Source organism: Acinonyx jubatus, chromosome C2 (assembly GCF_027475565.1).
Source record: "Acinonyx jubatus isolate Ajub_Pintada_27869175 chromosome C2, VMU_Ajub_asm_v1.0, whole genome shotgun sequence".
NCBI lineage: Eukaryota > Metazoa > Chordata > Mammalia > Carnivora > Felidae > Acinonyx > Acinonyx jubatus.
The window spans coordinates 8069943-8097256 of NC_069384.1; the positions used below are offsets into that span (position 1 = coordinate 8069943).

Here is a 27314-nt window from a genome sequence, read left to right on the forward strand (position 1 = left end):
GACAGCCTCTAGAAGCTGCAAAAGAAGGACAGACATTGTCCAGCAGAGCCTTCGAAAGGAATGGAAGCTTGCTTGCACCTTGATTTGAGCCCAGGTGAGATCCATTTTGGACTTCTGAACTCCAGAACCGTACTATAATAAATTTGTGGTTTTTAAGCCTCTCAATCTGTGGTAAGTTGTTACAGCAGAAACACAACGCCAGGAGTACACCACCTAACTTCTACGATATTCCTACCAAGATGCTTCACGTACCATCTAATACAAAGAAACATCAGACAAACACGTGTGCATAGGTGACTCTAAAATAACCAGCCTGTATTCTTCAAAAATATCAACGTCATAGAAGAAAGAACAGATGAGGAACTGTTCTAGATCAAAACAGTTGAAAAGACATGACGATAAAATGCATAAGTAATCCTCGACTGTATCCTCTTCCCATAAAGAACACTCCCGGGACAACTGCCGCAACTTGAATAGGGGGGTCTTAGGGATCAGACAGCTGTGATGTATCAATATTAACTTCCTGCCTTTTGTGGTGGTATTACCGTTACGTTACGCAAGAGAGTGTCCCTGTTTGTAGGAATTACGCGCTACGATATTCAAAAAGAAAGAGACATCATGTCAACAACTTTCTCTCAAGTGGTTCAGGAAATAGAAGTTACTTGTATTATACCTGCAACATTTCTGAGTTCATTTCAGTAAACAAGTAAATAAAATAAGGCAGCAAGATCTCAAATTGCAGCCCAAGCTCTGTCCAGGCTGGCAACTGCCATGTCTGCAAAGAGCCCAAAGGCATAATCTATGGGGGACGTGAACAGACGCTCTGGACCTGGAGACATCCAGTGCAACAGAGAACAGTTTTGAGGCGGGAAACCAAAACCGAATCCATGAAGAGTCTTGACACAGAACTGTGAACTCCAGTTCCCCTCCCCAATTCTGCCTCCAGAACACCAGCAACAGGAGTATCCCTTCCCTCTCCCCCAGGCATGGGGACAATCAGGCGACAGCCAGAGGCCTGGAGTGAAAGCACTGGGGACACTCCTATTCGTGGGTTCCTCCATCTCCACACCAAGCCTTCAGTAAAGAAGCCAGCCTCACACCTCACAAAGAGCTTCCATCCACTTTACCACACCTTACCCTGAAGTAAAAGCCACCAGCCCGAAAACGGCCAAATATTTGAGGAAAGGTGCCAACATTAAAGACAGAAATCAAAACAAGCAGAAAAATGGGAATCCAGAGGAAACTGAGGCAATGCCACAAAGAGGGAAAACCACCAAAAAAACAATGGTGTTAAACTATACTATCATGTGCTTGAGGAGGTAAAAGAATACATGTTATCGTGAAGTAGAACAAAACGCTAGTTTAACAGAAAACAAAACAAACAAACAAAAAAGGCAGGGCACCTGGATGGCTCAGTCGGTTAAGCGTCTGACTCTGATTTCATCTCATGGTTTGTGGGTTTGAGCCCCTCCACCAGCTCTGCACTGAGAGTGCAGAGCCTGGTTGGGATTCTCAATCTCTCCTTCTCTCTCTGTCCCTCCCCCACACTCTCTCTGTCTCAAAATAAGTAAATAAACTTCAAGGAAAAATAAAAAGCAAAGAACAAATGATAACCCTGATGGAAGATAAAAGTTGAAAAATATCTCCCAAGAAGAGTAAGAATTAACAAATAGCAAATAGACAAGATAACCAAAGTGTACGTCACTTGAGAAGACCAAAGAAAAGCAGTTATCGAGGAAAGCATACAAGAAACTTACCCATATCTGAAGAACAGGTACCTCCAAAGTAAAAGGATGGGTCCAACACAACGAAACCAGCCACCAAAGCACATCACTACAAAACTTCACACCAGACACAAAGAACAGATCCTTAAAACTTCCAGAGAATGAACAACAACAACAAAACATGGGGGAGGGGTCATACAAAAAGGACCAGAATCTACTAATAAATTAATGGATGTATGTAATATGTAATGGCTGCCAACAGAGTCGAATATTGTGTCCCTCCCAAAGGAAACCGATCACCCACCCATGGAGTAGTCTCCCTACCTACCACCCTCCTCCCAACAAAAAACAAAGAGAAAGCATTACATATGGAATGTTATCAAGCCTTAGATCTTATTACCAAGTACCAGAAAATACAAGGGACAGGGGAACATGTCAGTGACACCACAGGGATTCACTCAACATCTAGACTAGAGGTAAAACAAGATAGAAGACACCGTTTCTTCAACAAAGTCAAGGAGGGGAAAAAAAGATGCAGAGGAGCAATCAATCGATTAAGGGACCTTACTTGGTTCCTGTTTGAATCACGCGTTTTAAAAACATACCATTATGAGGCAATCCAGGCCATCTGAACTCTTACTGGATATGTGAAAAATTACTGTTAATCTTTTTAAGGTATGATAATGGCACTGGGCTTATAGTTTAGATATCAGCCCTTATCTTTTAGAGATATATACTGAAATATTCACAACTGAAATCAGATATCTGGGTTTTTGTAAAAACTCAAGTGAAAGAGGGGTAGGCAGGAATACCGGTTTTTTGTTTTGGTTTTTTTTTTTAAAGCAGCCATGAATTGATAAATGATGATGCTGAGTGACAAGTATCTGGAAGCTCATTATGTTCTCTAACTTTTCCATAGTTTTTGTTTTAATAGAATCCAGAATACAAATTATATCTGCTACATGCAGCTAGAAGACCATGAAGTAATATACTCAGAAGTTTGCAGTAAAACCTATATTCAAACTACAATCCCATACCCAACCAAAACTTCTAATCAGGAGGGAAAACAGATTAAAGATACTTTCAGACAAGGTCTCAAAAAATTGACCTTTCATGCACCCTTCCAAAGGAAGCACTGAAAGCTGTACTCCAACAAAATGAAAGATAAAAACAGGAAAGGTAAAGGTCAGAGAACCAGGAAACAGAAGACACAACCCTGCTGGAGATTTGCAAAAGTAATACTATTAGGCCCAAAGAGCAAGAATTTCATACAGGCAAGGCTTGATGAAGGGTCCCCTAAGAAGATTCTTGTGGGGACAGGAGAACTAGCTATCTGATATGTTTGTGCAAAAAACTATATTGAGAGCCTAATGGAAGGTATGGGAAAACTCAGTCACGCGGACCTAGAAAACAAAGCAAGCGGAAATACAATTGTTAATTCCAGGAAAAACAAAACTATACAAGGAGGGAAATGTAATCATAGTATACAATATAACTCCATAGTGAACTTACATAATCATAAATACCAAATGTTTAATGAAAAAAAATGTAACTATAATGGGTAGATGGAAAGAGAAAAGTATTAAGGCAGGGTTAAAGTTAAATGTTCACCTACCTTAATAGAAAGTCAACAAATAATATCTAAAATTTTAAGCTAAATACAAAAACAGAGTCAAGATTACCTACCTAACCTACTCAGCCTCCAACCTCTCCTTTCTTCCTTTGTAATAGAAGCGGTTTTCGTTCAAGACCCACGTGCACATCACCCCAGTTAGGCACGTGCTCAGGGGACGGTGTAGCCAGCTCCACGATGATGCCCAACTGGTTCAAGGTAACCCCATTTCCCTTTCTAGTGAGTGTTTCAGAAACAGTCATACAACCCAGACAAGTCTACCGAAGAGTTTCTGGGCAGTTTCCACATTCTTACACAGCTACAAGAAAGAGTTCTCTCCTCTTCCTGTGGACACTGTTGTGTCTGGATACAACTCCTCAAACTGCTGCAGCCACCTAATTAATCTGTGCATGGAGCCAGCGAGTGACTCGAGGGGGGGGGATGGAAAAACTGGGTCCCTGAAGACATTACTGTGCCACCAAATCAATTAGCCCTAGAGGCCATCCTACCTCTGGACTTCCAACTGAATCTAGTCTGAGTCCGGATCTCCGTACCAGCATCCAAAAGCATCCTGACTGGTACAATAAGCATATCAGAGAGGTGAAGAGAAGAAACCAAGAGCTGAGGTAAAAGAGCTCACCAACTAGTAGGCAGGGCACGCAGGGCCACGAATATTGCAGATGAGCCCAGATCCCGTAAAGACCTCGGGACCTAGACAGCCTCTTGTATTCTACCGTGCCCGTGTAGACCCTGAGGTGACAACGTTTGGGAAGACCTGCTCTAGGGTGCAGGACTACTGAGGGGTGTGTCTGGGGACAACTTTTTTCATTAGAAACCTTTCATTAGTATTCAGTTTGGATTATACGCATGTTAAACTAAAAATTCCTTTTTTTATAATTTTTGTAAATGTTTATTTTTGAGAGAGAGACAGAGCACGAGCAGGAGGGGGCAGAGAGAGAGGGAGACAGAGAATCTGAAGCAGGCTCCAGGCTCTGAGCTGTCCGCACAGAACCCAACGTGGGGCCTGAACCCACGAACCACAAGATCATGACCTGAGCCAAAGTCAGACACCCAACCTACTGAGCCACCCAGGCACCCCAAAACTGAAAATTCTGAAGAAAACTAATGCAGTAAGCCGAAAAGAGACTAATCTGATCTCTGGAGAGGTCATTAACAATAATGTGAAGAAAGAACTTAATTGAAGACTATTTCAGAAACAAAACTCAAGAGGGTTTGGTAGTAAGAGTAAATTTAAAAGTGACAGGAGAGGAACCAAGACTACAAAAATGTTTCTTCTTTGGGGACAGAACTCTACTAGATCACCCAAAGTGAAAACACAAATTATTTTTTGTTATACATTACACTGGTTGGATTACACTAGCCGCTACCTACGAAACTCTCAAGTTTTACAAGTACAGTTGACTCTTGAACTACATGGTTTTAAACTCACGGGTCCACCTAAATGAGGATTTTTTTTCCAATAAATACACTGGAAAAATTTTCTGGAGATTTGTGACAATTTGAAAAAACTCACAGATGAACTGCAGAGCCGAGAACTACCAAAAAAATTAAGAAACACGTATTATTATACCCAGTATATAGTACGTATAACATACAAAATATCTGTTCATCAACTATTTGTTATGGGTAAGGCTTCCAATCAACAGCAGGCTATTAGCAGTTAACTTCAAGGAGAGTCAAAAGGTTTATGTGGATTTTCGGGGTGCCTGGATGGCTCAGTCGGTTGAGTGACTTCAGCTCAGGTCATGATCCTGGTGAGTCCAAGCCCCACGTGGGGCTCGCAGCGGTCAGTGCAGAGCCCGCTTCAGATCCTCTGTGACCCTCTCTCTCCGCCCTTACCCCACCCCTCGCACTCAATAAATAAAATAAATAATTTTATATTATTATAATAAGTAATAAGTTTATATTATTATAATAAATACATCTCAATAAATAAAACATTTAAAAATAAATAAATCAGATCTCTCTTTAAAAAAAGGTTTCTGTGGATTTTCAACTGCACAGGGGGGTTCAGCAACCCTAATCCCCACACTGTTCAGGGTCAACTGTAATTTAACTTGGGAAGCTGAGACACAGTATAAAATAATACCAAATTCAGCCATGTATTAAGGGCCAAGCAAGATTCTAGTCCTAGACACAAAATGCACACAAAATACACATGGTTTCTGCACTCATGAAATTAACCTAGTATCTGCTAACAACACAGTCCACAGAAGCAAACACTGAATAATAACGCTGAGTGAGGGCTGAGCCTGGTTTGAATCCTACCTTACCAACCACTACGAAAAATTACTTCAACTCTAAGCCTAAATTTTATCATCCATTAAATAAAATACTACCTTACTAGGTTGTGGTAGGCGTATACTCACACAGTGTGCTGAGCACGCTTGAGAAAGACTGTCCTTCCGCATTACCGGGTGACAAGAGGGTTTGCTATAACATGCTAATGGGCATGGTGAAGCTTCAGGAAGGCAATTTTCTCCGAGCGGATTTCCTCCACACCACAGCATCTTGAGGACGGGTCTGCAGAGCACATTTACAGAGAAGAGAAGCTTCCTACCGTGTACTCTGCTTCGGATCCACCAGGAGTGATTTTTATTAAGTCTTCGTCCCTTAGGCCTCTTAGTTCTCTTGCGTTTTTTTGGTTTTTTTAACCACTAGTTAGTGTCCACTCTGGAAACCCTTACCATCAGTTTAAAGACTACTATGCTTCAGTCTCCCCATGCTAGCTAGCGGGCAGGGCACACAGGACCACGAATGTTTCTAACCACTTATCTTTTAGGCTGAGCACTCCAGTACCTGCGAAAACAGAGTACGGTGACACTAAAAACGCCTTCTCAAAGCAACAACACATGCATTTTCACCTCATTCTTTCAGTCACTCAACAAACATTTATGGAGTCTTCTATGTGCCAAGCCCTGAAGACACAGCAGTGAACAGAACAGACCCAACCCTTGCTTTCAAGCAGCTTAGGCTAAAGAAAGCAGATGCTACATAAATAAATAACCTCACAGCTATAAAATTCAGGTGGAAAACGTGTGAAGCAATGAGAAGAAAAAGTTCACGGTATTTTAAACCTAACGTAGACAGGAGGTTAGAAGGAGTCAAAGAGGAATCAGAGAAGGCCTCCCTAAATATATGAGATCTAAACTGAGACAGAAGAGATGAGTAGGAGCTGGTAGCATAAAGTCCTGAACACTTTATACGCATTCACTTACTCTTCACGATACTATGAATAGTAGACACCTATTATCCCAATTCTATACAAAGGAAAACCGAGGCTCAGTTTACACAGCTAGGAAGAGACAGAGCTAAGATTCAAAGCCAGGTTTCTAGATCAGACTCCACGGAATGCACTCTTCACCACTACACACTGGACAGACCTAGCATGGCTCCTATGACACGGCCTCATGCAGTTCGTGGCCTCGGGGCATGGCCCGCTCCTTGACCCAGGGCCCGGGACCTTGCTTCTAACCAATAGAATGCAGGAGAAGTGATAGGACGTCACTTCTGCAGGTATGATACATAAGAGTGTACATCTGTCTTGTGAAGAGATGACACTCCCCTTTACTGCCTTTGAGAAAGTGAAGTGGCCCTGTTGGAAAGGACCATACGGCAAAAAACTAAGGGCACATGCCTGCTAACAGGTAGTAACAAACTGAGACCCTCAGTGCAATAGTAAACAAGAAACTGAATTCTACCAACGACCAAATGAGTCTCAGAGATCTTTCCCCAGTCATGCCTCACATGTTACCAGAGCCCCAGCCAACATCCTGACTGTGGCCCTGAGACCCTAAAGCAGAGGACCCAGCTAAATTGTACCCAGGCCTCAGACCCCCAAAAACTATGAGATCATACCTGTATGTTTTAAGTTTCTAACTCCGTGGAGAAACACTGTTACATACCAAAAAACAACTAAACGCTGTTGCATAATAAAGTTCGTCCATCATACCCCAGTGCTTTACTGAAATACTGATTTTCAACTACTCTTAACTACACATCAAGCCAAATTCAGGTAGCATTCACAATTGTTCTTTTTAAGCAAAACTCACGTATGAAGGTGCCGACGTTAACCATAATCTGACCCTACATTTCATAAAGCCATCTGAACTACCCTGTTTGCTAGTTCCATTATCCCTGTCATTTCTGTTTCTATTGAGTTTTCTCTTCTAGGTCTTCAAATTCATTAATCTTTTCTTTTGTAATGTCTAATCTGCCATTAATGCCATCCAATGTATTTTTCATCTCGCACATTACTTTTCACCTCTAAATGGTTTTATTTGGGTCTCTTTTTCACCTTTCCAGTCTCTACCTTTTTAAACATATGGGATACAGCTACAATAACTGCTTTAATGCCCTTGCCTGTCAATTCTAACACCTTTCAGTTCTGGGTTAGTTTCAAATGACTGATATCCTAACTATAAGCCAGGTGAACCTGCTTTTACACATATTTAGGAATTTCTGATTGGATGCTGGACATTTTAAACTGTTAAGTATTAGGTTTTGTTATATTTCTTTAAAGAGTACTGGACTTTGCAGGCAATTACATTCCGTTCAGATTAGTTTGTGCCTTTCGAGGCTTGTTTTTAAACATTTTCCAGTGAGATCTAGAGAAGCCTTTATTTGAGGACCAATTTGGCCCCACTACTAAGACATGACCCTTCTGGAGTCTCAATGAACACAGCATTTAACAAGAACTTTTGTCTTCTGGCTACAAGGTACTCAAATTATTTCCCAGCCCTATGTGAGCTCTGAGAATTGTTCTGCTTACAGTTTTCCAGTGGATTTCTTCCCCAGGAACTGTTCCTTTATGAAACTGCACCCTACATGTGCACAGATTAATCTTCAATCAATCATTGAAGAGGACCACTAAGACTTATGCTCTGCCCAGCTCCCTTCTCTCCAGAACCCTGCTCCTCAAAACAGAACCATTCTGCTGGAGCAGAACCCCAACTCCAATCTTTGCTTCCTCAACTCAGTGAGGCCAAAGGCTCTGTTTGGGATCCCCCTCCCTGCACTGAGATCTGAAAATTGCCTCCAAGAAGAAAGCTGGGCCATCAAAGGGCTCACCTCATTTGCTCCCCATCTGTCAGGGATTACAGTTCTGTACTGCCTGTTGTTCAATACCTGAAAAGAGTTGTTTCATGTATTTTGTCCAGTTTCCTAGGTGGTTACGGAAGGTGGGTAAATCCAGAATGTACTGCCTCATAGTCAAAAACCCAAGTCACGACTCCTGACAATGATTTTAAAGTAAATGTTTTATAAGACACATCTCCTAAACCTACCCACACCCCGTTATCTATCACATTACCCCACCTTTATTTTTATCATGGCATTTATCACTCTTTGCCATTGTTATTTGCTCTCTTGCTTTCTCTACTTTTCACAACAGAATTAAGCTCTGTGAGGGCAGGGATCTTGTCTATCTTGTCACTCCTGTATCCCTAATACCTAGAAGAGGCAAATTCAAATCAGCAAATTCATTAAATCAATAAGCAGCCTGCATGTAACTATTTCACTTAATATACATGAGCTCTTCCCACTAATAAATTCTAATCTAGATGCAAGTAACCCTGACCCTGGAGTTTCTTGGAATTGTCAATTACCTTAATTAGCATCATGGAAGTAAAGGTTCTTAGTTGCAAACAAAAGAAACTAACTCTGGCTTTGCTGAAACTGAAAAGGAAGTTATTAAAGCATATTAGGCAACTCACAGAAAACCCCAGGAGGGCCAGACTAGAAGGCTACATAATGAAGAACACCCAAAATTCAAACCACAGATCTGGTCCAGTGGAGACAACACTGGGTTCAGTCACTGCAACGAGTACAGATGCCAGTGACACCAGGAACCAAACGCCACAGCTGAATCTTTGTCACTGCCCACCTCCGGGAAACAGGTGCAGCTGCCATCCCCTTGCACTGCAGGACACAGATTTTACAAAGTGTCTGCTTCTGAAAATCACTAGCTTCTGAGGTAGTGGCCTGGAGGCCCCAGGTCACACGACCATGTCCCAACTCCAAAAGATGCAGAGAAAGTGAGCAAATTAGGCTTTCAAAATTGAAGATTTCTACTTCCCCCCAAGACCCTTAGGATAAAGAATTCCTCAAATACAGAAAGCGTTTAGGGGTGCCTGGGTGGCTCAGTCGCTTGAGCGTCCAACTTCAACTCAGGTCACGATCTCGCGGTCCGTGAGTTCAAGCCCCGCGTCGGGCTCTGGGCTGACAGCTCGGAGCCTGAAGCCTGCTTCGGATTCTGTGTCTCCCTCTCTCTCTGCCCCTCCCCTGCTTGTGCTCTGTCTCTCTCTGTCTCAAAAATAAACAAAACATTAAAAAAAAACCGATTTTTTTTAAAAAGCGTTTACACATTTTTGTTTATTATTGGAAAAAACGAATGAACCAGTAGCACAAGGCATCAATCCCAGTATACCAGAACTTGTATCTATTTCTTCAATTAATGGATTATCAAAGCTCTATGTTTCTCTCTCTTTTCTCTCTAAATGTTTAACTTTACGGCACTTACCCGTTCAACTAAGTTTTCTATTATCTGGAGGCAGCATATGCAATCTGCTATGATGATCCTTAAGCAAATTTACTTCCCTACATCTCAACCTTCTAGCTTATAAAACAGGGATACGACCAACCACCTTGTAGAGTGGCTGAGAATATTAAAATAACTAATAATGAATATGTATAGTGTCTGGCCCATAGCAGGCAATCAATTAATAATAGCTACTGTTACTATTATTATTGTTAAATAGCTTATTTTTTAAGAGAATAAATTCACTGATCGACATTAACTTTTTTAAAAAGCTACCAACACCCTGAAGATCTAAATTTCTATTTTACATGGTACTATAAATGTTCCCCCCTTTACCTCCTTCCTATGTTATCAGAGATAAAGCAACACGTAGCTTGAAGGACACTTAACATGTTGCCACCAAAAACAAGTTCAAGAAATAAACAAAAGGAGGGAGGGAAGGAGGAAGTGCTCATGCTGAACGTGTTTCCTTTACATTTCTCTCCAGGGAGCTCCTGACTATACTGAAAAGCCTCATGAGGGCAAGGACGTGTATGTCCGTGTAACTCACTCCCAAGGGCCTAGCATGGCACCAGGCACAGAGAGGAGAGCTTCAATAGCTACTGAATAATTCTGAGTATGTTTTCCTAAATATTTACAACAGACCTGTCACCGAGAAAGGTTTCAGAACTATTTTAAACAAATCCCTTATAAACTTTTAAAAGCTCATTCACCTGGGGGCACCTAAGTGGCTCAGTCAGTTAAGCGTCCGACTTCAGCTCAGGTCGTGGTATCGCGGTTTGTGGGTTCAAGCCCCACGTTGGGCTCTGTGCTGACAGCTTAGAGCCTGGAGCCTGCTTCAGATTCTGTGTCTCCCTCTCTCTCTCTGCCCCTCCCCTACTCATGCTGTCTCTCAACAACAAACAGATGTTAAAAAAAATTTTTTTTAAGGCTCATTCACCTGACAAGATCAACAGCTTCAATAATTTTCTAACTACGAAACTCATTCTTTAAAAAAAGAAAAAAAAATCCATCCATACAATGAACTTTCCCTAATCATTTTCATCCTGTTGTCCAAACTTGAAAAAGTTAAAGCCAAAAAGCATCCAAACAAATCACCGTCTCCACTTTTCCGTCACTTTTTAGATGAAGTCAAAGCTAGCACTTATTTTAAATGTGAACCCAACATTGGCTACTGCAAATGCCAGACTGACATTCCAGAGATCACTGGAGAATGAACCTCACTCTGCTGGCTAGGAACCGTGAAGAGTATCCAGGCTGATTCCCTCCACAATTTTTAAAACCTCTCCAGATGAACACTAAGGGCTGTACCTATTTCAATAAACTACGAAAATGATGTGCTCCTTTAATAAAGAAGGCACAATCCAATACAGCATAGTCAAATAAACTTTAATAAAAAATAAAATGGCACGATGTTTCTATTCCATATTCCTAACATCTGGCTTCTCACAAACAGTAGGTATTTCACAGGCATTGTTAAAGGAATCCAGGAGCAAATAATTCTTTTTCCTGGCTACATGGTTTTCCAGTCCTATCTTTAAGAAGACAGTTCTTGGGTCCTTGAGACCAAATAGTAAAGATCAAAACATGTAGTTCATTGATTCACTCAACAAATAAATGTTTACTTGGTGCTCAGTATGTGCCAAACACTTGCCAATCCCAAAGAAGGGGGGAGGGGGCCAACCACTGCCCCTTCTCTCTGAAAGGCATTAGTCAACTAAGCACTAAAAAAAAATTATCAAGTGTAATAAGCACTATAGAGAAAAATACAGCAAGACAGGAGATATTAAAAACGAAGAGGTGGCAGGGGCTGGGGGGCAGCTTTCCCTGACAAGGTGACATCTGAGCTGAAAGTGAAGGAGGAAATAGAGCGGACTTCAAGAAAGGGGAGGACTACCGGCCGAAGAAGGAGCACATGCCCAGACGGGGTCTGGAGACCCGGAAGGTAAGAGTGTGGAAGTGAGCTGGGGCCACACCATCCAGTTGCGGGGTCCTGTGACTAGCAGGAGTCCCAATGTACCATTAAAAAGCTGTTCTCGGGGCGCCTGGGTGGCTGAGTCGGTTGGGCAACCGACTTCAGCTCAGGTCATGATCTCATGGTCAGTGGGTTCGAGCCCCACATCAGGCTCTGTGCTGACAGCTCAGAGCCTGGAGCTTGCGCTCTCTCTCTCTCTCTCTCTCTTCTCTCCTCCCCCCGCCCTTGTGTTCTATGAAAAATAAATAGACGTTAAAAAAACAAAGTTGTTCTTGCTCATCATTTGCTCAGATCACTCTTTCATTCCTGCCCATGCTATTGAACTTTCCTTTTTTTCTCGACTCTCCCTCCATGCCTGCATCCTTTCTGTGTCTGGATCTTCGTCTTACTCAGCAAGAAGCCTTCCTCCAAGCGGTCTCTCCTGAATCCTCAGGTTCCTGTCTTCAATTTCTTCCCTCTGCATAGCTGACTGGAATACTGCTGAGTAACCGTAGGCCTTCGGACCAATTCTTAGGTAAATTCACCTAGCTTTCCTGATGTTTTGAACTGTACCATAGAACCATTATAGGGAAGTTGAAAAGGTGACATTAGATAATAGTATGCTCAAATGAGATCCTAATAATTTTCCTATCACTGCTACTTTGAAAAAACTTTTACAAAATCTTTTGTACCATGGAAGTAATGTCATTCAGTAATGAATGTGTTCGATGTAAAGATGAAGTTAAAAAAAAAAAACAAAAAACACCGAGATGACAGTTGTTCTTTTCAAGGAGAAATGATCAAATCGGAACAAATTTTTCAGCACACAGAATTTGTCTTAAAGACTAGAGTCCTATTTATATTCAAATAAACTTTAACTCAAAGTTAACTGCCAAAAGAACTCTAAAATGAGACCAAAAAATTGACCTTCAAAAGGCAACACCAAAATCACTCAATTTCATGGACTCTGTGTTCCCTTTAATGAAGATTCATGTCTACCCTAGACTAAGTCCATGAGCCTACTCTAGATAGAGATCCCAAAAGATCTCCCACCAGATCCTGACTCCCATCAGGACACCCACAGTAGGCTTTGCTGTAGCACTGACGCCCAGGCCCCAGTTCCACGTATGGCACCAGGAGGTACTCCATAAATAATCCCGAACACCTCACGAGATAAATACATTTTAGATTATTGGTATCCTGATAAGGATACACGTGAAAAGAAAGAGAAGATGAGACTTTTCAGGAAAACACAAAGATACTCTGTCACGTGTTCAGCTACTCTATACTTTGCAAACCACGTATTACGATACAACCTTTTCCTTTCCAGAGTCACACCTTCTAGCATTGCCTTCTCCCACGGCCCTATTTTTAAGCTCATCTTTAATGGTGCTACAAATGATTTCCAGCTGCCCTTAATGGAAGCCTGACTACACTAATAATTCCATCTTCTGTTCCTTGACAGTTCCTTCAGGCCTTCGGGAGGAAACGTTCTCAACCGTCCCGCGAAACCAATCATTCCGGTACCGTACTGCTACCTAAGTTCAATTCTCTCCTTTCTATCTCCACAAATTTGGCCACGCTGCTGTTTGAACACAGTGATATTCACTTGTCCTGCTGAAAAGTAAATAACTGAGAATTTTCAAGGCGCTCCAAACTTGGCTCTCCCATCTGACTTGTACCTTTTACCTCTTCGTATTCCTCCAAGCCTATACACCTAGAACGAGCTACCTTCCAGGCAGGCCCTGCTTCTCTCACTGTCATCTCCCTAACCCAGACCCATCATCACTGCCCTGTGGAAACTCCTTCAATTGCCCCAAATCAAATGCCTCACAATCTGTAAGACCCATCACTGTCATTTCTCAGTGCAACCGTCCCTATCCCTCCTCCAGGATCTCCCTCTCTCTCTCTCTCTCTCACACACACACACACACTGATACTCGGGGCTCACGAATCTGTCATTGTCCAGTCACCCCTCACTTCCCCTGCTACCACAGGTCACCCACAGGACAGCCCCCAGCAGACTGCCAATGCCCCAGGTTCCACCAGGACTCAGTCCCTCCTCCTCAAGGCTCACTCAAACCCCCAGAATCCTTACTTCTCTGCACTCTTCTAGTCCTTCACGTGTCAACTCCTCTCCATGTCAGCAGCCGTGGTCTCTACTATGATAACGGTGCCTGCACCCAACAGCTATGGCACCACTAACAGCACAGCTAACCAGATCTCACCCGCCTCTGTGGTCAGAGCTCCTACCACCACGACGCGCATGCCTCGTACAGAGGCCAGTCAAACGTTTCCTCAAACGATGAGGAACAAGAATCCCCTTGCACAGTTTATCAAAGCCTCTACAATTACAAGCATCCACCGGTTACCAGAACATCCATTTTTCATTCAACAGAACACAGAAATGCAGGAAAATCAGAAAATATTTTTAATTATGTATCCGACAGAGAATAAATATTTCGTTTTCTAAAGTACAAAACTCCGAGTACAACTTAAGATGTTCAAACTCACTCATAATTAAAGAAATGCAAATCCAAACAACTGAACACCATTACTCACCTATTAAACTGACAAAGATTTAAAATTCTGACGACACCAGTATTGGTGAGATCTGGAAAACTGAACTCTCAGACCCAGCTCATGAAGTAGAAATTGGTGCTACTTTTGAGAAGACACTTTCGCAAGACATATTGAAATGTGCATATACTTGGTGAACCAGTAATTTCCCTTTGAAATATGTGATCTAGGGCTAGTGTTCTAGAGAACACAGTTATATGCACAAGGATGTATACTGGAACACTTTAAAACAAAAATACAAGAACAAGTCAAATGTTCTTTAATAGAGATTGAGTAAATTGGGGTACATCCATAACACGGAATACTCCCTAACCGTTTACAAACAACAAGCAAATATCATATGGCCGATAGGGAAATACGGCCCAAAGAGATCAAGACACTTAAGATGCAAATCTGTGTGTCTGGCACGATCCCATTCGCTCTTAACTGCAGACACTATACACACACACACACATCCATCACAATGTGCACTTTAAAAAATAAATAGGATCAAGGGTGCCTGGCTGGCTCAGTCGGTGGAGTACACAACTCTTGATCTTGGGACTCGTGAGTTCAAGTCCCACACTGGAGGTAGAATTTCCTTAAAAAATACTAAATTTTAAAAAAATAACAGGATCACACTGAACACACAGCTTTGTAACACACACATATAATAAACGTTTAATGTATATATATACAGTTGCACCTACATGCACAGGACATTTCTGGTAGGAAAACAACAACTATGACCTACGGAGCGTGAGGTGAGGGTGGGGGGGTGATAAGGCACCATTCTATAGGGCTTGAACTTTTTTTTTTCTTTTTTTTTTTTATATCATGAGGACATTATTACTTGGTGATCTTTAGGGAACTAAAATTCCCTAGGTCATCAGAACGATTCCTATATGTTTGACATGGTATAAGACCGCCCCAAAGGAATGATGAACGCTAATTTAAAAAAAAAGCCTTCTACTCCCAATCAAGCAATCAAGTGGTCTTCCTCAAAATTATCCACAGTTTCATTACCAACACTCTTAGTGACAGGAGACCAGCAGTCAGTCTAATACCACCAACCTCTGGCCACCAGAAAAGCCTCCAGCAACCTTTCCAGGACTTTACCACAAGCTGACACTTTTCAAAGACATGCCCTTCATTCTCCTCCGGCAAGGGCACACGTGCCCTGTTCTTCCCCCCACCCTTCCCACAAAGCTCTCTCATTAGTACAGGTGCTCATCTCCAATTTTTAAAATGACAGCCAGCTAATTCATAAGAATAAAGTGTTAACTTGATATACAGATAAAGCACATTCCTCTGGGAATATTTCCATCTTAAATTAGGGAATCCAGCTCTTCGCTTCATCTAAAAGAATGAATTTGACAATGAGAACTGCAGATTTTGAAAAAGAAAGTAAGAACGGGGACAAGACCTACTTGGTTCCTTCTCCTCGTGCCTGGCAGGCACCTACCTACCATCTCCCCTCACGCTGCCCGTCCACGACCCTGTCCACTACAGCACTGCGAGTAAGGACACCTTATTCAAAACCTCAACTTCCCACCTTTAAATATTCATCTGACTACCTCTATTTGTTAAAAGGACAATTAAGTGATCCAACCATTCACTACCAATGAGCTCACACATAAAAAAAAACTATTTGAGAATGACCCATATCCCTATAAAATCCCAATGCAGTTGGTATTTCGTCCTCTCTTGCGTTTGTATGAAGAACAAAGAACCAGGAGTCGGGAAAACATACACCAGCCCTGGAGACCAGCCTATTCTGGGGCACTGGTTACTCATTTAGCTTCTTTACATCCATTTCCTTCCCTAAAATGAAGAAGATGAACTCTATGAATGTTTCTCAAAATGTTTCTACTGTACCAGGATTACCTGGAGTCCTAATTAAGAAAGTAGACTCCTGGGGCGCCTGGGTGCCTCCGTCCATTAAGCTTCTGAATCTTGATTTTGGCTCAGGTCATGATCTCACGGTTCGGTTCGTGGGATCGAGCCCCGCATCTGGCTCCACGCTGACAGTGCGGAACCTGTTTAGGATTCTCTCTCCCTCTCTGCCCCTCCTGTGCACACTCACTCTAAGAATAAATGAAAGAAAGGGAGGGAGGGAGGGAGGGAAAGTCAATTCCAGAGCATCATCCCAAACCTATAGAAAGAGAAGTATCTGAGCTTGGGAAATCTCACAACTCTGAGAAGTTCTCCAGAAGCCTGTTTGAGAACCGTTAGTTTCTCAGGTCTCCACTAGATCAAATAATAACACTCTCTAGTTCAAAGGAATCCTAGACTCTCTTTGTTCAAACCCACAGAAACTTAAGAGGAACATACTTGGATAGTAAACTTCTTTCTAAACATCACTGCTATCATCCTTACAACTTCAGGGGCTCAAACATTTACTGAAAACCTGACAAGACACAGGTGTTATTCCAGAATTGTCTGCTGAGAGTATGAGTATGAAAACATACCATAAGAATACCTACTAGGAAACTATGAAAATAAAACTCAAAAGCTGAGACTCCAAATACTGGTTACATAAAATACAGTCACAGCAATCAAGAACCATGTTTCTATTAGAAAACAGTGTCAGTAAAATAACGTGCCAAAATTCCTTCACTACTAAAAGTTTAGCTACATGTTTTCTAATCTGACCATATATGCGTATATTGCAGATACTAAATAGTGATCTATTTAAATGTGCACACCACAGTTCAAAAGATTAATGACCAAATATGGAAAATAAGTCTTATTAATTAGTGCAGTAAGTTGTCTTTTCAAGGTTTATTTCTGTATGTTTCTTCCAAAACATTTCAAGGTGTGACAGGAAATGCCTCATAATCCCCCCCCCACCACCATTCTCTTCTTCAGTAGAAACAGATTTTCAACCAACCAGCTACCCTGCCAGAGACCACATATCCCAGCCTCCTTTGCAGCTAGCCACCTGACCAAGTTTGGACCAACAGATGTGAACAAAAGTCACATATGCAACTTCCAGGTTTGTCTTTAAAAGGAGATGTGCTTTCCCCACATCTGTTCCTAGATGGTGGATATGGTGGGGAACGGTCTTCTACCATACAGAAAGTGGGGTTTCCCTAAGCACAGGGAAGGAACCAAGGTCCCCTCTACCATGGAGCCACCACATTAGCCTTAAAATTACTTCCAGGAGAGAGAAATAAACTTCTTGTTTAAGCTACTGTATTTAATCAGAACAAAGGCCCAATCTTGTATTCTAATTAATGCATATAGAAAGTTTAAGTGTATAACAAATATTAATAACTTCTTACTAATTCAATAAAGCTGAAACTCTAATTATAAATTCTTGGGTAACCCCACCACTGAAATTATTGCTACTGTACCAACTTATGTTTAAATGGCATTTTACACTTTTGCAAAGCACCTCGTTACAGTATCTCATTCCACAGTCTCAAACTCCTGGGCAGGGCGGCTGGTGCTGTGCACGTCTGGCATATAAAACACCCAAGCCCAGAGAAGCTACTCTGCCCAAGACTGCACAATTATGGAGTGGTACTAGGACAGGACTCGGCAGATAGGTTCCTCTTTCCATCCTCTATACACATATACGTCTATCTACCTCTGCTGTACTGGAAGGGTGATCAAAGAACTATTCCTGTCCAGGTGGATGTTACCACCTAATGGAGAGAAGAGACAGACATTATATAAGTAGAACTGTGAATATATACGAATAATCGTACAGCTATCTGCAATAAGAGCTATTAAAAAAAAAAAAAAAAAAAGCAGAGTCCCATAAGAACGCATAGCCAAAGAACCCTACCTAGACTGGGGTTTGGGGGAAAGCCTCTCTGAAGAAGCAGCATTTATCCTGGGACCATAACCATGAGTATGAATGGAGGAGGAAAAAGAGGGAGAAGCGAGAGGAGAAAGCTATTAAGAACTGTGCATGTGTTGCCCCAACCTTCACAAGAGCCCTATGGGAAGTCACAAACCCCGTGTTACAGAGGAGGAAACCAATGCTTAGCAAAATCACACGGCCAGTGAGTGGCAGGACCTGCTGAGATTCCGGATCTGCCTGACTCTGGAGCCTCTGCCCAGCACCATCTCACAGGCCTGTACTCTGTCCACAGGACCACGCTGTCCCAATGGCCATCTATAACTAGACATTATGCGCATTTTGGACGGGTGTCAGATGCAAACCCTAACCACAAATATCCATAAAACTTAAAAAAGAAAAATCAACTCTTGTCATTGGAAATTTGATATACTCAGAAAAATTACAGGGTTACTTAATGAACAGGGATGTTATGTAAAATAAAAGGGATGTTGAAAACCAGATTTGTTCCATGTTAAACCAGATCCCTAAGCTCCTCCCCACTGATTTACACAAGCATTTTAATTATGGGAACAGAAAATTCATAACAATTCTAAAGTAAAAATACATTTTAAGCTATCATGCAGTATTACATATGAGCATATATCCCTCAAGCAAAAGGTAAGTACCTTGTCAAAACTTTAATGGTACTATAAATTTTTCAAAATCTCCTTCTAGGGGCACCTGGGTGGCTCAGTTAAGCATCTGACTTCAGCTCAGGTCTTAATCTCAGTTTGGGAGTTCAAGCCCAGCACTGGGCTCTGTGCCGACAGCTCAGCACCTGGACGCTGCTTCAGGTTCTGTGTCTCCCTCTCTGTCTGCTCCCCCCCCCCTTAAGCTCAGTATGTCTCTCTTTCTCAAAAACTGAATAAACATTTATAAAGATTTTTTAAGGGACACCTGAGTGGCTCAGTCAGTTAAGCATCTGCCTTCAGCTCAAGTCATAGGCTCAGGTCATGATCTCACCATTCGTGAGTTTGAGCCCTGCGTCGGGCTCTGAGCTGACAGCTCTGAGCCTGGGGCCTGCTTTGGATTCTGTGTGTGTGTGTGTGTGTGTGTCTCTCTCTCTCTGCCCCTCCCCTGTTCCTGCTCTGTCCCTGTCTCTCAAAACCTGAATAAAAGTTAAAAAGGAAAAAAAAAAAAAAGATTTTTTTAATAAAGTAAAAATAAAATAAAATAAAATAAAATAAAATAAAATAAAATAAAACAAAACAAAACAAAATAAAATAAAGTAAAATAAAACAAAATAAAATAAAACAAAAATCCCCTTCTAGAACAGAGGTGCGTAATTCTGGTAGAAAAATCAACTGTCAAAAATCCCAAAAGTGGTTCTACATTAGCACAAAGTATGCCCACCAGGAACCACATCACTTTAGACATTCAATGTACCGTAAGTTATTATCTCCAAAAGAAAATTTTAACTCGTTATACAATTCTGAAAGGATTTCAAAGCAAAAGCTTAACTTCTAAAAAATGTTTAGCTGGCCTATATAATGCAATACTCCCAAACCATGTTCTTTCCGTACACTAAAAAATGAAACTCAGGCTGCCTGTAGCCATTAAGTTAGGAACACAACTTGTCTTTAATTACCTAATACGAATCTTTGATTAATTATTTTGTCCTGTGAAGCCACCATTTCATTTTCACATAACCAACGATAAACTTCACAGCTCCAGCTTAACACTGCAGGCAAGATTTCAAAAAATTTATTCATTTATGGGCAACTGAGAAGTTTTAGATAACCTGAAATAATTTGATGATTCTTTTCCAAGTAAGTAAACAAAAACTTTAGCCTCCCAAAATTTTTACTCAAAAACTGTATAAGCTGTGGTTAGGAATTACCACAATTTCTCTAGCCATCAAAACACTGACCAACGATGAAGATAATACACGGTAAGAAGTCTTTTAAAAGGCACAGGGGTACCTGGGTGGCTCATTCAGTTAGGCATCTGACTTCAGCTCAGGTCATGATCTCAAAGTTCATGAGTTTGAGCCCTGTGTCCATCTCTGTGCTGACCGCTCAGAGCCTGGAGCCTGCTTCAGATTCTGTGTCTCCCTCTCTCTCTGTTGCCCCCCGACCCACTCATGTTTTGTCTCTGTCTCCCAAAAATAAATACATGTTCAAAAAAAATTTTTTTAAAGGCATAATCACTGTGTATACTCAAGTCCCACAATACCTTGACAAGGCCAACTGTGTTAGCACCAAGTTTCAGGTGACCGTGTTTGATAACTTCAAGTAATATTTTTACTTGTAAATAGAAAACAGGTATACCGGGGCGCCTGGGTGGCGCAGTCGGTTAAGCGTCCGACTTCAGGCAGGTCGCGATCTCGCGGTCCGTGAGTTCGAGCCCCGCGTCAGGCTCTGGGCTGATGGCTCAGAGCCTGGAGCCTGTTTCCGATTCTGTGTCTCCCTCTCTCTCTGCCCCTCCCCTGTTCATGCTTGGTCTCTCTCTGTCCCAAAAATAAATAAACGTTGAAAAAAAAAATTAAAAAAAAAAAAAGAAAACAGGTATACCTACCAAAACACTCAACAGAAAGTAGGGATTCTTAGCTCATAGCTGGAATTACTGATAAGGGACACAACAAAACTGTAAGAGCAATAAAATTCTGTGTAAGTGCTAAGTTCTTTATAAAGACTCTTCCTGGAAGTTTCTGCGTTTTGCTGGGTTCAAATGTTTCATTTTTTTTCTTGGGGCAATGAGAGAAATTGCTTGGGGGTGTGGGCGTAGGAAATGTGAAAGTTCTTTGAAGTGAGAGAGAAGCTAATTCTGAAGCAAAAAGATTGGCACCTTTATCACAAATACAAAGAAAGTCAAAAATGAAGACTCCTATTAAACTTACTTTTACTAAGCAATTCCCTTTGCACTCATAATAAAGTTACTTCTATCCAAATTTTCTTCCCCAAACTAGATACTTACCAACCATAAACACACATGTAAAAACATCCCTAGTAATCTAAGTAGCTAAACTGTTATTTAAAAAAAAAAAGTTTTCAAGTAGTACCCAAAATTCGATACAAACTAGCATATTCGTTTTTTTGCATATTAGTTTCAAAACAAAATGCAAGCCAACGGTCCTTCTATAACTTCTGTTGTAAGTTGTCTTTGACTTTGCTTTGGCAGATAAATATTCACAGCACTATAAAAACCTATGTATGTAAATTCTTTAAATACCAGTTCCCTAACCACCCCCCCAATCTTTAAGTCATCAACACAATAACTCTCCATAAACTGAAACCCACAGGACAGTCATCTGACAATATTCTAGGAGGTAAAAATATACTAACCAAGGATTTTTTTTTTTTTACTATACACATTCCCAAACAAGACACTGCATTAAAATGGAGTATTTTCATTTACTTTGAACATTAGTTCCCCTAAAAGACTGGACTAATGGGTTAATTTTTGAATCCCAACACACAGTAATTCTGTGTATCTCTTAAGTTTCTAGTAAGTCCCACCAAAATGTCTTTAAAACATGTTTAAGAATCTTATACCCAAATTCCTTATAACAAAGATCCCACCAGCTCATTTGGCCCACTTCCCATCCCCTACCAATAATGACCATCCATTCATTCAAGTCTGTTCCTTCAAATCATAATCATTTTTAGATTTTAAAGCGTGCCTGCCTCCTTACACAGAGGTGACCCTAGAATAATGACTTTCTAAGCTTATGCCTCTTATGAACTTTTTATACTGTTTTACAACAGAACTTGGTACACATGTTAACAGGAGTCCTTAACTTTCTGATAAGGTTGGAAGTGTAAATGAATTTGGACAGCCAACACAAGCACCGGGGCTATTTCAAGACGAATCTTCCAAAAGCACTGGGGTACTTTAAGTGTAAGTCATGTGTATATTAAAAATCTTAACTGTAACCGAGTAAACTTTTCTCTTAACTGCTGTTTCTTTGAAACTATCTTCTAGTCTCACATTTATAGTCTGTCTGAAGATAATTATTTCTCTCAAGGTAACTGAACAATCAAGACATGACAAATTTAGGAAAACAAAACCTAAAGGTAATTCCACTGAATTATTAGAACTCCCCCAAATCAAATTAAATATATCCATTCTTAAACATTTTGTATATGTAAGGTACAAAAGGTCATACAGGAAATCTATTCAAAGATTTAAAAATTCCTAAAAATAACTTTACACAAAACTTTCTCATGACTCATCAATACTTAAGTGATGCCTACAGTTAAGTGTGAAGAACAAAACGCACCAAAAAACATTTCTTAATTCCTTCCATTCAAGAACTGCCTACATAGTTGGGTTTTTTTGGGGGGGGGGGGGGGGAGGGTGGAGGGAAGATCTGACAAGTTTCTTTAAGAGGGTCTCCTTTCAATCTTTCCACTTCCGCAAAGACGAAGTTAATTCCATGCTCAACACTGCCAGGGGCACAATCTCTGGGTTAGAACCCTGAGTCATTACACACAGATCGCTCCAAAATTTGCCAGTGTTTATAATAATCGGTTATAACCTAGTGATTATGAGCCCAGGCTGGCTACAGACTCCTGGCTCCTGGAGTCCCAGCTGTTGACCTTGGATGAGTCACAGCTCAGTTTCCTCATCTGTGAAATGGGTTAACAGTTCCTACCGATAGGAAAAGCAAGTTCATACATGTAAAACCCCGACAATACTGCCTGGTAACCTTCATCCTAATCTTTAAAAAATGCGTGTGAAAACAATGCCATACGGTGTATTTTCTAACAACTTGGGCGGAATTCAAAAACCAAACGGTGCTGGCATTCAAATGCTGCACCTAGATTACGAGGACCATATAATCTAGTGCTGGACGAAAAGCAGAGCCCATTAGCCAGAACCACTCACTAATTTTGCCATTTTTAACTAGTTCAGACTAGGGAGGGGCCTTTCGAGAGGTGTTAAGAAATTCGGCAGCTTTGGTGGATCCAAACGAGAGCGGGTTTGTGCCTGTAAATAGACTTGTGAAGTTTTGTTGCAATAGCCAGGTATCAATTATAATTTACGCATTCTCAACCACCAACTCCTCCGGCTGCTAAACAGGTCATTACTCCACCTCGAGTGGCCGGGATCACTTGCACTCACTGCACAACTTCGGAGCACGCCGAGTGCCCTCGCTCCGGCACACACCCCAAGGGCCGCTGAGGGACCCGGCTCCCGACCTTCCCCGGCGCCTCGCCCAGCAGCCAGCCCCATTTTCTTAACCCGTGCATTGTCCTTGCGGAGAACCCCGGCGGATCCCACACTGGTGGGGACCGAGAGGAGGGACGAGGGAGGAGCTGGGGGAAGAGGATGAGGAGGAAGAGGAGGAGGAGGAGGAGGAGGAAGACAACCTCCTCCCCTCCGCTCGGGCGACCAGTGAAGGTCTGGCGCTTTCTCTGGCCCCCAGGACCCGGCTCCCGGGAGGCCGTGGCCCCTGCTCCCACCCTCCGCAACTTTCCCTCCGCTCGCACCCGCCTCTCCTCCGGGACCGGGCCTGTCGGGCTCCCTCCCCCGGCGGCCGGCCCCGGGCCGCGGCGCCTCCTCCTAAAATGGCAGGTCCCTCCCTCCGCCCGGCCGGCCTCGGCGCGGACCCGGCTGCAGGCCGCGGGGGGAGCCGGGCGCCGGGCCGGGCGGGGCCGCGGCCGGGCCGGACACTCACCGGGACGATGGCGGGGCGCTCGCGCCGCTCCCTCCGGTGAGTCTCAGCCTCGGGCTCCCGCCGCTGCGCTCCCGCCGCGGCCTCCGCAGCCAGCGCCGCCCCGGCCGCTTCTCTCCGCCCCCGGCGCTCCCGGCTCCGCGGCCGAGCCGCAGCCTTCTCAGTCTCTCTCCGGCTCCGCGGTTCCAGCGGCGCCCGGGGCCGGGGAGGCGACAGCCCCCTCCCCGGCAAATACCGCAGTCCCCGGACCCCGACTCCCGGCGGCGGGGCCGCGCGGCCCGGCGCGGCGCGGAGGGCGGCGGCGGCGAGGCCGGGCGCCGAGTCGCGGCCGCTCCCGGCGGCTTCTTCCCGAGGAGGATTTTGTAAATCTCACAAAATGGCGCGCGCTCCAAACCTGCGCAGCGAGAAGCGCCGGGGCCCGAGCGGCGGCGGCGGCGGCGGCGGCGGCTCCTCCGCCAGGAGAGCCCGAACCGCCCGCCCCCGAGTCCCCGCACAGACAGACAGACACACACACACACTCACACACACACACACGCACGCACACTCGCCCTCGCACACGCTCACTCACACACACTCTCACACTCACACCGGTCCCGCCCGCTCGCCGGCGGCGGCAGCGGCACCAACAGCAGCAGCAGGAACAGCAGCAGCAGAAGCGGCGGCGGCGGCGGCGGCGCCCGCACCCCCCGCTCGAGGTGTCCGCTCCCAGAGCCCGACCTGGGCCGCGATCAGCAGCAGCGACGGCAGCAGTCTCCCCGAATCCCCCCGCCGCTCTTGCCGCCGCCACCCCCGCCTCACTCCAATGGGGCTTTTTATTATTATTCGGGCGGGAAGCGAAAGGGTTTAAAAAAAAACCAACCAACAAAATGGCGACGGACCGACCCGGTCGCTATAGCAACTGTCAATCAAAACGCAAAACCCCGGCTGACGTGCTGACGTCCTCCTCCCGCCCCCCGGCCCCAAGCCGGCGGGCGGGGCCTGTTGCTCGGGCAACGGCAGATTCCGTTCCCTCCTTTCCCTCTCCCCCTATGTCCCCAACCAACCACCCAACCCCCTCAGGTCACGTGAAGGATAAATTCGGAGCTCGGGCCCGCTACGAGTGTCAGAGGAGGGCGCGTGATTCGCTCGGGGGAGGGGAGAGGAGGGGGACGGCCGGGCCGAGGGAGGGAAGGGAAGCGAAGGGGGGCGAGGCGGCGGCCCGGCCTGTGCGCGAGCGCCCGCCGCCTCCCCGGCCTCCCGGCCGCGCCCCGCCCCGCCCCGCCCCGCGCCCGCGCCCGCGCCGACTGCGGCCCGGGGAGCGCGCGCGGCCTCCGCGCCGCCGCCCCCGGAACCCCGCGCTTCCGCGTCGTGCGCCCGCAGCCCCGCCTGCGCCGAGGGGGAGGGGGCCGGGCTCTGCGGCCGCGCGGGGACCCGGGAAGCCCACCCCCTGGCGCCCGGGCCCGGGGCTCTCACCTTCATCCCCGGGGAGCGCGCCGGCCGCGGGAGGGGGGCCCGGGTGCGCACGGCCGCGCGTTTCAACTGTTCTTCGAAGGGTTCGCGTGCCCCCCTCGCCGGAAAATGCCCACGGAGGCCGCGGCGGGGGTGGGGAAGAGGCCGCCTCCGCGTTTCAGACATCTCAGGAATTCCGGACGCTTCGCCCGAATCCGGGATGCCCCTGCGGCTGACACCTTGATTAAATCCTGCCTCTCGATTTTTGCGGCAACCAATGCCAACGATCAGATATTATGCACGGAGCCATCATAAAAACTTTTTTAGGCTGTGCACGCTCTCCCAGGCTTTCCCACCTATTCCAAACCCCTCCCCACCTTTCTGGGCGCAGCCTTTCCTTCTGGAACGGAATGCCCCCAACATTCATCCTCTTGAGCTATTACTGTATCCTGGTTGCCCAACTCCCTGTTTTCCTCTTTGATGCACCATCTCCGCTTCCCGATTCTTTTCGCCCACCGCTCTTCATTAATATTCTGGCTTCCGTGCGTTTTTATTTTATATACCCCTTCCGCCTGGCTAAATATCGCTAGGTGTGCTTCCCAGGCATTAAAATCTAGATATGCTAGTAGCCATGCTGTGCTGGCTACATTGTAAGCAGTAGACAGCCACTGGCTAAAAATTATATTCTGTACCAATGCTAACAAAATGGCACTTAAAAATGTTACGCTAAAAAGGATGATAATAGGTGTTATTTTACACCAAGTCACAAATTTATTGATTTCTAAGCTTATTTTCCCATCATATAATAGTGTTCCAGTTTTTTTAAGCTGTTCACAAATACATTAGCAACAGATACGATCTTGGTGTACAGAAAGGCCCCATAATAAGTACTGGTCTCTATCCTATGTGACTCAAGGAAAGATACTTGCTTTAAATGATTTACAACAAACGTTTCCCTCCTACACTTATCAGAACATTGGTATAAGGCAACAATTCAAATTAGCCAGGCCCTGAAAAAAATCAGACTAAACCTCAAATAAATTAGCTAAAAAGTAGTCAGGCAAATAGCTTACTTCACACTGATTCTCCATGTTATCAAAAGTTCACTTGGGGGGCACCTGGGTGGTTCAGTCAGTTAAGCATCAGACCCTTGGGTTCTGCTCAGGTCATGATCTCAGGGTTCTTGGGTTGGAGCCCCACTTCCTCCCAGGGCGCAGCCTGCTTGGAATTCTCTCTGCCCCTACCCTCCCTCTCTCCTCCCCCCTCCCCGCCCCCGCAAAAATAAATAAATTTTTTTAAGTTCTTTTGGATTGCTGCTTCTCAAAATTGACTCACTAATGCAATTAAAATCCACATTCAACTTGATTGTTTTTGAAGGAAGTAGCCAAGCATGTCCCTACTGAGGTGAAAGATCCTACCTTGATTCTTCCCAAGCTCACACTTCTCCTTACACAACTTACACAATCAACTTCTTCCTCCACTGGCTCGTCTTCTCCCTGCTCCCCACCCCACCCTGACTCACCAGTTTCACTTCTATCAGAACACTTAAGCATTTACAACCGGTAACACTAGATTTGAGTCAAATTTTTATTGCTGGTGATGAAGGAAACTTGCATAATTAAACTTCTAGGTAACCTGCAAAATTTTATGGCAATGTCTCAGGAAATGTGTCCTTGTCTTCAGTCAAATCAATCTGGAAGATCAGGTTGAGGCAGAATCTTGAGCTAAGATCAGGTTGAGGCAGAATCTTGAGCTAATAGTCATGCATCATAGAAAGCATTGATGGTCTTCATATCTAGAAGGCTATACCCCTTCTCCCCAACACCCCTACCCCCAGCCTGACAGCTTACACAATATTGATCAATGAACTATCGTGTCCAGCTTGGAGTGCTGTAAAATTAGTTTTATATAGGGCTTCACCTAAAAAGGAACATGTAAGTTGTACTGACTCCAAACAAGTGAACACAGGTAGGCAGGAAGGACTCTGGTAGAAATGCCAGTTCAG

General features: G+C 44.0%; 1 protein-coding gene across 4 annotated transcripts in view; it reads right to left on the minus strand.

Annotated features, from left to right (window-relative positions):
* The window catches only part of DYRK1A (dual specificity tyrosine phosphorylation regulated kinase 1A), a 150092-nt gene extending 124740 nt beyond the window's left edge, over window positions 1-25352 (minus strand). For 3 of the 4 annotated variants that reach the window (XM_027041617.2, XM_027041616.2, XM_027041615.2), the window contains exon 1: window positions 23885-24228. The gene's annotated coding sequence lies outside the window, so the exon portion shown is untranslated. Of the gene's footprint in view, window positions 1-23884; window positions 24229-25333 lie in introns of those variants that run through there. The other variant, XM_015063163.3, reaches the window with a different exon arrangement.
* Between the last annotated feature and the right edge of the window lie 1962 nt (window positions 25353-27314).